Below are 11,580 nucleotides of genomic sequence, written 5' to 3' on the forward strand. Positions count from 1 at the left end.
ATGATCTGCTCAGGTCCCTTCTGACCCTACCAACTATGAAACTATGAGGGGCTCCAATCCACCTACCTCTTCACTCGAGCACAGCTGGGAAAACCCCAGAACAGACCTCCATCCTCTGCCTTCTCCCTTCCATCCTGAAACAGTACTGGGGGGGTGGGTTGTGCTGCAGCAGCCTACTGCCAGAGCAGATAAAAATTAATGAAGGTGCTCTGCTTTGGAGCATCTTCATTTAAACACTTGTTTAATAAAAGTTAATTTGTTGTGCAATCAGAACACTATGCAGCTGTGCTCTTCTGTAGGGCACAACTTTAGAGCACTTTCAAAGGGCTGATTGTGTGACAAATGTCATTTCTGTCTGCTCCCACTGCGGTATGCAAGTGCAAAACTCCGTCCTGTGGAGTCTCAAGACTCAAGTCTGAAGTCTCAAGAATATAACAAGGACCACTCCTGTTCAGAATTTTATAAACCAATAAGGCTAATTTAAATGGAATCACCACCAGTTAATAGACTTACATCATAAAGAAAGTAACACAGAATGAAAGTAGTCATGATCATTTAAACCCTGAAGCAATCATGCTGCTGGAGGCTAAACAAGCTGCAAGTGGCAGATCGGCCATGCAGTTGAACCAGCAAAAAGGGAGTTATAATAATCAAATGTCAAGGTCACAAGAGTATGCTTTGCCCTTGTGAAACTGCCTGGCATATATAAGGATGCAACTTATAAAAAAAACCCCACAAAACCATAAAACCTATATTTTCAAATCGCACGTGACGTGAATTTCTATGGATAAGTGCCACAATTTTTAAGTAGACCTCCAAACTTCCCACAAATTCACTCTATCTGAGACACGAAGAAAGAGAGGCAACTTGTAAAAACAATTCTTATCCAACTTCTGTCTTCTCAGGGCTGAATATCAGACAGCTCTAATGCATCCAACCAGTAATATAATTCAGATATTCCCCTAGAATTTAAACAGTTAACTCATAGGGTCCATCTGGCATGAAATATATAACGAAGTACCATCAGCATCCTGACAGGACTCTATGTGCCTTGCAGTGGTATTCTTGTGTGGCTTTGCATGCACTTTACACACTGTGGTTGTCATGGAAAACTTTGTATGTATACTGACAATACAGAAATTGAACTAGCTGATATGAGCATGTGCCATAGAAAGACACCCAGTATGTGCCCCCTGGGTGACCTCAGGAGCTGTCAATCAGCCCTGACCTACTTTTCAGCCCTGCACAGGCTCATTTGCTACACAGATCTTATTTCAGAGCATGCCCAGTGTACAACTGGAATGAGGTAATTCCTCTAGAAATTTCTCTCAGCCAAGCAGCCTGATTGGCTATAGGGCTGCTATAAATAAGTCTGAGGACCCCTCCTGGGGGGGGGAAGATCTGTTCAACTGAGGACAGAAGCTGGTTCTCAGGGACTGTCCCTCAGTTAGGCTCTGCGGCCATTGCGATCCTTCCGATTCGTTCTGCGTTTATCCTATTGATCTTTTGGCTCTCGATCTAACTGGCACCGGCTGCGACTACAACTTTGATACTGATTAACGGACTCTCAGACTGAACCTACCTTGATTCCACGGCTCCCGACTCCGGCTTTCATCCTCGACTATCCATCTGTCCCACCATACCTGGCATTCGACTCCGGCACTGCTCTTCATCGGCCTCGACCTCGACCTCGATCACGCCTTTTGGACTGGCGTCACATCTCATTTCATCGTTCATCACGTTACAGTTTTGTTCGTTTGTTCATTTCCCTTTTAATGAGCTGTTGACCAGCCCTGAGACTTAACCAACAGGCAGCCGGCCCTATCCTGGGCTTCGGCACCAGGGGTAGAACGCAGGGGCCTGTTGGGGAACCTCGTGGGCCAACAGACCCCTCTGTTGTTCTGTGTTATACTGTAACCAAGAAGCTACCTGCACCTACGCCATCAAAGCGTAAGTCAAATAAACTACCTTGTTTGGAACCATACGATTGTGTGCTACTCAGACTCCACTGCCGCTAATCCCACCTGTTCGTGTTCCAATCCGCCACCACCCAGCCGCCCCACCGTGACCAATACTGTGAGCTTGGCTTGTCAGCTCCGGTTTGACAGTGATCAACAAGATCAACCCTTAGGAGATGTTACTGATGCAGTTAAAATTTTCAAGTCCTAATACAAAGAGAGGATAATGAACTGTAGCAAAAATAACATAAAATACTACATGAGCAAGGTTTCAAAGGACCCAGTTCATAAACAAGTAGATATAGTAGATTATGAAATGACAAAGATAAGGCTTAACCTAGTCTTTGTGCTTTTTCATTTATTTGTTCTGTTTCTTCTTTCTGGGCTAATCATTGTGTTTCTTACTCATATTAGGAAGAGCTGTAGGATCATGCTCTTAATTAGTTATTTTCTTGATAGTCATTATTCTTTTTCTTTTGGATATTACTCCTGTTCATTGCTTCTTTGCTTTATTAGGTTGCATACAAGACTAAAATGGTAATATTAATTTCACAAAGATGACAAATATTTAGTGTAAGAAAACAGATGGTTATTTAAAAATACTTAACAGTTCTGGTGTTTTTTCTGAAGAAGTAGTTTTGTATATCTGATCATTTTAAATGTGATTCTAATGAATACATAATTTATTAATATATTACTCAGAGTTAATACTTAATTGTCTGAAGAGAATTAGAACTTTTTGAATGAGATTATTTGCATACTATATAGAAATTATTTACAACATACTGGGCATGTCTACATGTGCATTTATGCCAGCTTAAATTTACTGTACAGTAAATCACTGCATAGTAAGTAGGAATAGGCTGATGGCTACACATGCATGTATTAAAGTACATTAATGCTGTGTGTGGACTGACTTGGGACTAAAGTTAGTCCCAAGTCAGCCTACACACACAGTGTTACTGCGCAGTAAATTGCATACATGTGCGTTATTGTACAGTAATTAATTGGGCATAAATTTGATACCTGCATGATCCAGGTATCAAATTTATACTCAAGCTGGTGTAAGTTGCCATATTTACTGTGCAGTATGAGTGTGCATGTATAGATGCATGCCCGTACTGCACAGTAATTTTGGTTTCCCATCCCCTGTGGACCCCTACTGGTGTGACTGACCAGGAGCAAATTTGCTCTCCATCAGTGTCTACATAAGCAGTACTGCAAGAACAGTACTGCACACTGTATTTACAGGTAGTAGTCTAATTTACTGCACAGTAGTTGCTGCCTATGGTTACATGGTGACACCTTACTACATAGTAGATTAGTCTACTGCTCAGTGGTATGTCTACATGAGACGCTACATTGCCGCAGTGACACAGTATGGTGATATAGCTTATCGCTATGGTGATTCAGCACTGGCAAGCACAAACCATGACACTTATGCTACATTGCCATAGCAAGGAGCTACCTCATTATAGTGCGTTGCTCTGCTGACAAAGCTGCTAAAAATAACTGTGTGCCTCTGGGATGGTTCAGTAACACCTATTACTGTGCTGTCATTTAGTACTTCTTAAAACAAGAACTAAATGATGGCACAGTAATAACTGCACCGTGGGAGGCATTCTGAGATGTATCCAGTAAAGCTTCTTGTGCTGTAGCCCAGTATGCCGGTTCTCCAGCCCTCTAGCCACCCTAGTATTCTTTCATTATTCCTGTTTGAAACCATCTTTTTTAAACATGGGTGACCAGAAGTGTGCACATTATTATGTTCTTGCCAAAGCCCCAAACAACAGCTTCTAAGCAGCCTGTTGGTTGAAACTGGTAAAAAAACCAGAATCTGTACTAGGGACTGATGAAACTGTAAGTTTGCAAAATATTTACCAGAATTGGCAAGGTCTAATTTTGGGACCATATCCACTTTTTGCCCTGCAGCTCTTCAGCTGGTAGTATTTCAGCCATCACTAGCAAACCCCTTCTTTACCATGTTTACACTTACTTTTTTCCTTTGTCTTCTGTTTTCTTTTGTGATGCTGCTATGCTAATACAACTTTAATGGTGTAGCTCCCTCAGTGAACATTCAATGAACTTATGCAAAGCGTGGTTTGCACCAATATGGCTTACCCTGGCAAGATATTTTAACCACTGCCAGCACATGGATCATTCTATACTGATGCTTATCTAAGCAGGATGCTATCCATGTCACCATAAATGGAAAAGAATTATTATTAATGAAGCAACATTTGGGTATGGATGTAAGACATATTTCAACACTAAATATGTGTGTAGCAGGGTATAACATCTGTTTTTATACTACCCAGTACATCAAGAATTACCTTCAAGAATACCCAGCATGCAAAGTATACTGCAAACCTCTAATCATAGTTACCAAATGCAGCCACTAGATGGCACTTAAAGTGATAATTTGTAAATGTATCTTATGCATATCCTGATACCTACACTATCATTAATTACTATTTTCATTGAACCATACACAATTCCTGTTTAGTCACAGCAGTTGCACTTTCTGACACATTAATGAAGGAAGACAGGAATACAACCTTAGAAAGCTTCTCAGAGGGAAAACACTGATATAAAGGGAAGGAAGAAAATAAACAATTCCTGAGCAGACGGTGAGACGTATATAAAGAGAAGGCAATGAACAGTTAGAGGGAATATATTCAACCTTTCACCTCTGTCATACCAGTTTAAATTTGTGCATGCTACAAAGCAGCGCTATTAATGAAACAGTATTAATAAATGTGATAAGACTGAGCTTTTAACCCCATTATTCTTTGGCATAGTGCTGGAGAAAATATGCCACTGGGAGTCTCAGCACAGTAAGAAAATGGTTTATGAGGACTTCAATAATTACAAGAAAAAAGAAAGCACATTAGAAATATGCAGCATATGTAATTCCAAAAGATAATTATTTTAGACAAAGCCAAAATGATACATAATGGGTGAGCAGATTTGTTATTAGTCTGAGGAAACAGTATCATACTTTAGGATAGGGACTGGCAACCTAGAGGCTGCAGTCAGATCTGGCCTGTCTAACCATTGGATCTGGCCTGTGGATATGGGACTTCACCAGCATTCAGTGGTATGGGGCATCTTCTAAGAGTGTTCTACCTGTGCCACCATGGGAAGGAATACTGGCTGAAGAAGCTTCCCCTGGCTGCTGGGGAGACAAGCAGCAGCTGTGGTGTAGACCTACTGCCCACCTGTCCTGCCTGCATCCAACCTGGGGTGAATCATTCTTGACCCAAAATGGAAAAGATTACATATATGTAGAACATGTATTAACTTGTCTTCTAGGATATGTATTATCTTTATTCCTACACTTCTGTATTAATATGGGCAATACATTAGTATTGCTTTCTAGGACATACTAATATTGCATTTGGACAAAAAACATGTTTTAGTTGTTTCCAAAATGTTGTTTATAAAACACTATCAGTATTATACAAATGATGATAAAAGAATGGGAAAGAGAACAAAAATTTTGGTTTGTTTTCTAAGGGGCTCCTCTTTATTAAATGGCAGAAAATATTTCCAGCAGAACTGGCATTATCATCTTCACCAGGTCTTCCATTGCTGACCCTGCCACATCTTAAGATATTTTTGTCTTGGTAGATACATGATATTTCTTGTAGCTGTAGACCTGGATCAACTGTCCCTGGAAGAAATACCCCTGAATCATCTGATTACATGTGGTCACTCTAGCAAACTTTATTGGTTGTCCCCCTTGGCAATTGGAGCAAGAAGCCACATAGAAAGTCTGAGGTAGGCTGACCACTGGCTGTTGGAAGTGCTGCTTGGAGGCTAGTCTAACTTATACTAGGGTTTAGACCAGCCCATGCCTGACCTAGAATCGAGAGAGTACAGCTGGCTAAAGAGGTCTTACATAGCTTAAACAAAACAGTTTTAACATAGCTTAAACAAAACAAAGCCCTCCACTTCCATGAAAATTACGCAGACAGGATTTAGAGCTTTTCTTCTTGTTTTATGTATTCATAACATCCTCAGAACTTTACTAGAAAAACAAAGAAAAGGAGGCAAAATGTAAGGCTGGGGAAAGGGGTGAATAGTTCACTAAAAAAAAAAGCATTAATTCTTCAAACTCTGCAGATTCAAACCAATGGAGCCAAACCAAACTGAACTAACATGTATGTGACTACTGGTGAGTACTGATGACTCAGTGTCTGACATATCCGTCTTTTCCTAATAATGTCATTGCTGCATAGGGCCAGTCTGGATAGTTTACTGTGCTAACACTCACCTTTCTAATAAAGTCTGACCATACATCTTGCTTTCGCTGGGACAGTCGTGTCTTAAACACCTTTCCCAGGAGTCTTGCTGGTTTGTGGAAATGAATGTGTTTTTCCTAATTTCAGCAGAAATGCAATGGTGCTTTCCAAATTTTAGCAGCAGTGCTTTCTAGCAACAGGGTGTAATAAGGGGTCTTCCAGCATCCCACAGAGCTCCACCCCACTGAGCGCTACTTCCCATCGCACTCTCCTCAGCTGAGGCAAGATGTCAACACCCATTTAATTCAAACCATAGGCCATGCACCCATAGTCAGAGGATCTGTTGGAGGCCTCACCAGAAGACTAAATATGCACCTGCTGCAACTCAACCTGATCCCTCCCATGAAGTTCCTAGCAGGGAATAAGATGACTTGGGAGGATCAATGAGGGTCACAAGTTCCTGAAGAGAGGACTATAATCTCCCGAGGTCCCTTCCAGCCCTGATGTCTATGAACCCTTCCACTTTCTGCAAGTTGTTGTTCCTGGAAGAGTATTCCCAGTATCTCTCCTGTGGATCTCACTGCCTGTCTCCTGTACTCCTTTTCCTATCTTGGACCTTCCAGCTCTGAACCCCTGCCTTGCTGCTGTTTCACCTCTGCCTCAGACCTTCCTGCCTTGGTCTCCAGTACCTCATTCCTTCTTACCTGATCCTGCATATTGGATTCCCTAGATTCTGACCTCTGGCCTTGACCATGGATCCACTTGATTTTTGGCTTCATACATCAGACTCTGATATTATGACTGTTGCCTTTGTCTTCTGGACTTATGGTGTTGTTGACCCTCAGCTTTTAAATCCTGACTGCCCGTATATCTGGGTCATACCCATGTTACTAGAGATTGGAGATAGCAAAGTGTGCTGGAGAGCCAAGGGGCAGAGGAGTGGAGTGCTGTGAGGTGCCAGAGGACCTTTCACAAGGAAGTATTTGGTGACTCCTACATCAACACTTTACAAGCGATACCCTTTTGAGACCTGGGAAATTTGGTCATGCTATCCATAGAACCATGATTCATTCTTTCAGGGAGGGCTGGAGTTACCTAGTTGCATATGGTGTTTATGATGTACTAGTTCACACATCATTATGCCCCAAATTTTGTTACAGATGGTTGTTTGATTTGAGTTTGCCAAAATGTATTTTTATTATTGTAATTATTGTAAATCCACAATCGCCAACCCATAAACTCAGAACATGAGCCTTAACGATTTGTTTCCTTACTCTTGTCCTTAAGTAAAAAATAGTGGTCTATAAAAGGGGTGTGTGGAATGGGCCATATTTGATTTGGATTTGGCTTGAATCAAGGGACAGTGATTCTACTGGAAGAGCATGTCTACATATGCTTCCTTTTGGGAGCAGATTTGCTCCCACTTTGCAGCAGCCAAGGGGAGCTCCATGCTCCCCTGGGTGCTAACCCAGGGGCTGGCAGGGAGCACAGGACCAGGAGACAGCAGTCTCCTGGCACTGTACACATTGGGTGGAGTTCTGATGTGAATGGAGTTGGAGGGCTCTCCAGCCTCGTGCACATGGGGACAAGCCCTGTGCCCAATGTGGCTTTCCTGCATAGCCTGGGGCTGGCCACAACCTGTCCTGTTTTGGGGCTGGTCCCAGCAAGCCTTGGGCTGGGTGGGGAACTCTCCTGGTGCAGGGAGCTTCTGGCCCCAGCTTCAAAATAGGACTGGGGTCTGGGAGATTGATCTCTGGCCCCAGGAGGTGTCTGCTGGCAGGACAGACTCTGAGCTCAGTGCCTGGCTGGGACAATGTCCTCCTGCTCCAGCAGCAGGCAACTTCTGGCTCTGTGATTGGAGTAGGGGCTGGAAGCTTCCTACTACTGAGGTAGGCTCCAAACTTGGAGCCCAGCCAGGGCAGTGATTGGAACAAAAGCCTAATCACGGAGCTGGGACCAGGAGCTGCCTGATACTGGGGCAGGGGGATGTTGTTCTGGCCCAGGCTCTGCACTTAGAGCCTGCCTCAGCAGAAGTCAGCTCCCAGGGGAAGGGATTGTTTTCCCACCCCTGCTGAGGGAAAAAATTGCTTCTGATTGGCCATCTACATGTGAGCTATTTCACAGTCACTACCCTGTGGTTAATTTGCTACATTCATTTGCAGCTAGCAAATTAACCCTGCAGTTGTCTGTTCAGTAAGCATCAGCACATGTAGAAGGTGATGCTTTACTGCACAGTTAATTAGTCAGCTGCACACTAAAGCGCCTTTTCTGGATGCGCCTGTTGTTTTCATCTGAGTGTTTGTGTGCAGATAGTATAACATAGCAAAACTGGCTGATCATTGCATGTACTTAGATAATCCATGTGCTCACCTTTTTCTAATAGCCATTCCATTTCTTAAAACAACTGTTAAAACAGGATTTCCCTTACAATAATATAGAAGATCCTTGAGAATGTGGAAGTGCACTTGTAGTTCCTACCACTTTAAAGGCTGAGTCAGGCATCCAGCAGGTGCCTGATTGCAGTGGCCATTTTAAAACACAGGCCAACTGTATAAACAGCAGATTGTTGTCTGTGAGCTAGGCAGAGACATTGCTTGGCTTAACTTCTGTGAAGTATTTGGTAGGTAAGAGCAGGGGGCTCTTGGTCCTGGGCATGACTGCACCCTGCTGGGATTGGGAGGCTGGCTGGGACTACCAGTGGCATGGTAGCCCTACTTAAATACCAGGACCGCTCACTTCCCCAATGAAAGGTGGGTTGGGGTGCCTCAATAACCCCTAGCCCCCAAAATACTGTGGGTATAAGGGGACTAGGCATGGCTGTGGCCACATGAGCCCACGGGGTGTAAGACCTCACGTGGGGCCAGTCATGATTGTGGCCACCTGAGCCCCCACAGGGGAATGAGACCCTGGAGGCCCCAGGGAGGGGGTAGAAGTTTAGCCCCAGAGAGGGGGTGGTAGTGAGGGCCCTGATGAGGGTTGAGTAGGGCTAAGGGTCATCCTAAAGCGTAGCCCAAGTGAGTATGTTGAGTAGGGCTGTGGGACAGCCTGAAAGACAGCACGTGGGCCATCTCCCTGAAAAACAAGTTGAGGGAAGTGTGGAGACCTATTGAGGAGGCGGTGTTTGAGCCCCAGTGAGGGGGAACTGAGGGCTGGGAACCCAGTATGTGGGGCCAGGGGCCCAGTGTGTGTTTGTATATGTTTATGTAGAGCTGCCTTGAGAGGGGGCAGGGGAAGCTAGGCCCAGGTCAGGAACTTGGTTGGCCACTACCCAAGAGAGGGTTGTGGGAGAGGCCCAAGAGCTGTATGTCTGCCTCCCAAGGTGTGATCTGGATAAAGCCAGAGGCCTATGGGAGTTGCCCCAAGAGGGAGCAGGGTGGAATAAGTTGTTGATGAGAGAAAGGGACCCTATGAGAAGGTAGAGTGTGAGAGGCCCTAGTGAGAGGATGGCTGTGTGAATGTAAGTGTAAAAGAGGCCTTATGAAGGAGCATAGTGTCATCCTGGATGCCATCTGTGAGGCATGGGCCACCATGTAGGGGAGGTCTGGACTGATGAATAGCACCCCCTGGCATTGGGGCATGTAATGGGTAGTCTCCTGCATTTTCTACCGGTTATGGGAACAGCAAATTTGTGGCAGATGAGACTGGGTGGACTGTCCCATAGAGATGGTGCAGGCTGACTCGAGACTCAGCCCTGAGCTTGCCCTCTGTCACAATGAACCTATTTATATTCAGTGGAAAACTGCATTTTCTTCATCTCTGGCCAGGGGTTTCTAGCAGAAAGTCTAATCTGATAAATTGCCAGCAAACTGTTGGCTCCCAACAAAATAAACAGGCACTATGGACTGTATGGAGACACCTAGAAGGTGATAATTAGTTCTACCTGAAAATTTTAGCTTGAAAATGCATGTTTATAATATGCTGTCTATTGTTATTCAGTAACTATGTCTTTAGGCATTAATAGAATCATAAATAGTCATGTTGTCTCCTTTAAAGGTCTCTAATAACAGCGTTAGTATTCTACTTGTCCTGGAAAATAGGTCTATGAAGTATTATTTTAAGAATTTCAAAATGCACAAATGACTATTACAATTTTTCTGGTATTCGCATTCAATTTCCATCTCATAATCAACCATTAATTGTTAACATTGCTTCTACATGTAGGGCACATCAACACATGGCTGTGTAGCAAAACCCCCAGTTTCTTTCTTTTTTCTTTTTTTTAATTTATTGTATTCCCTCCCCTTTCCTAACCATTTCTGACTTTTTTTTTTCTCCCTCTCTATTCCCCGTAGATAAGTATAAGTAAGCTAAGATATAGGATAAGCTTTAAACATTTTTTATTTTGGTAGCAAGTTTTTGGTTTGGGATATCCACTGTTTTATCTTGTATTATTATTAGGTTTGTATTGATTCTTACTGTTGTACATTGTGTTATTATCATTTTCATATTGATTTTTATTATTTCATATGGATATTGTATAGTTTAGGCCTGTGTTTGTAAGTGAACCAAAATCATATCAAGCCTCCATCTTCTGTCTTCTGCCTGGGCATCCCATGTTGCAACAATATGATTCAGTATACCCCTCCCACATAAATTCATTCCCTGATGAATGAGAAACAATAGTAGCAGGCCTCTACTGAATGGCCTGTAATAACTGGGCCATCACCTCGCATTGATCCAACCAGGAACCATGGACCTCACCCAGGAACAGAGACATTACCAGCATTTGAAAGATAGAAGACCCTGCAAAACCAGCAACTCTTACCATTAGACACCAAAACTGTACATCCCTGCATGGAGCACACATGCTTAGTATGCCAGGGGCTGACCCTTGCCAGGGCATGCCTCCTGTCACTAGGGTCACACAAGGTCTACCCCTATAAAAAGGGGAAGTGAAGACAGACCCAGTGGGACCAGCACCATGCCATACTACCTATCCACCCGGAGGCCCTGGACAACATCTACTGGACAAGGACCCCTTTCCAGCCTGTATAGGTAGATATTACCTGCATACCTCCTCCTACAATTTGCACTCTCTCCTCCTGGACTTCAGTGGACTTCAGCCCCTGCATGTAGCCTCTTTAACCCCTGCTGCCATTGTGTGTGTGGACAAGGGAACCAATTTGACATTGCATCACCATCTCCCCTGTTCAATAAAACTGCTGTCATTTGCAACCCTGAGTTTCATAGATTTCATAGATTTCATAGACATTAGGGCTGGAACGGACCTCAGGAGATCATTGAGTCCAGCCCCCTGCCCAAAGGGCAGGAAGTCAGCTGGGGTTATAGGATCCCAGCAAGATAAGCATCCAATTTACTCTTGAAGGTGTTCAATGTAGGTGCTTGAACCACCTCCCCTGGCAGACTGTTCCAGA

Source organism: Crocodylus porosus, unplaced genomic scaffold (genome assembly GCF_001723895.1).
Source record: "Crocodylus porosus isolate Cpor-Errol unplaced genomic scaffold, CroPor_comp1, whole genome shotgun sequence".
Taxonomy (NCBI): Eukaryota; Metazoa; Chordata; order Crocodylia; family Crocodylidae; genus Crocodylus; species Crocodylus porosus.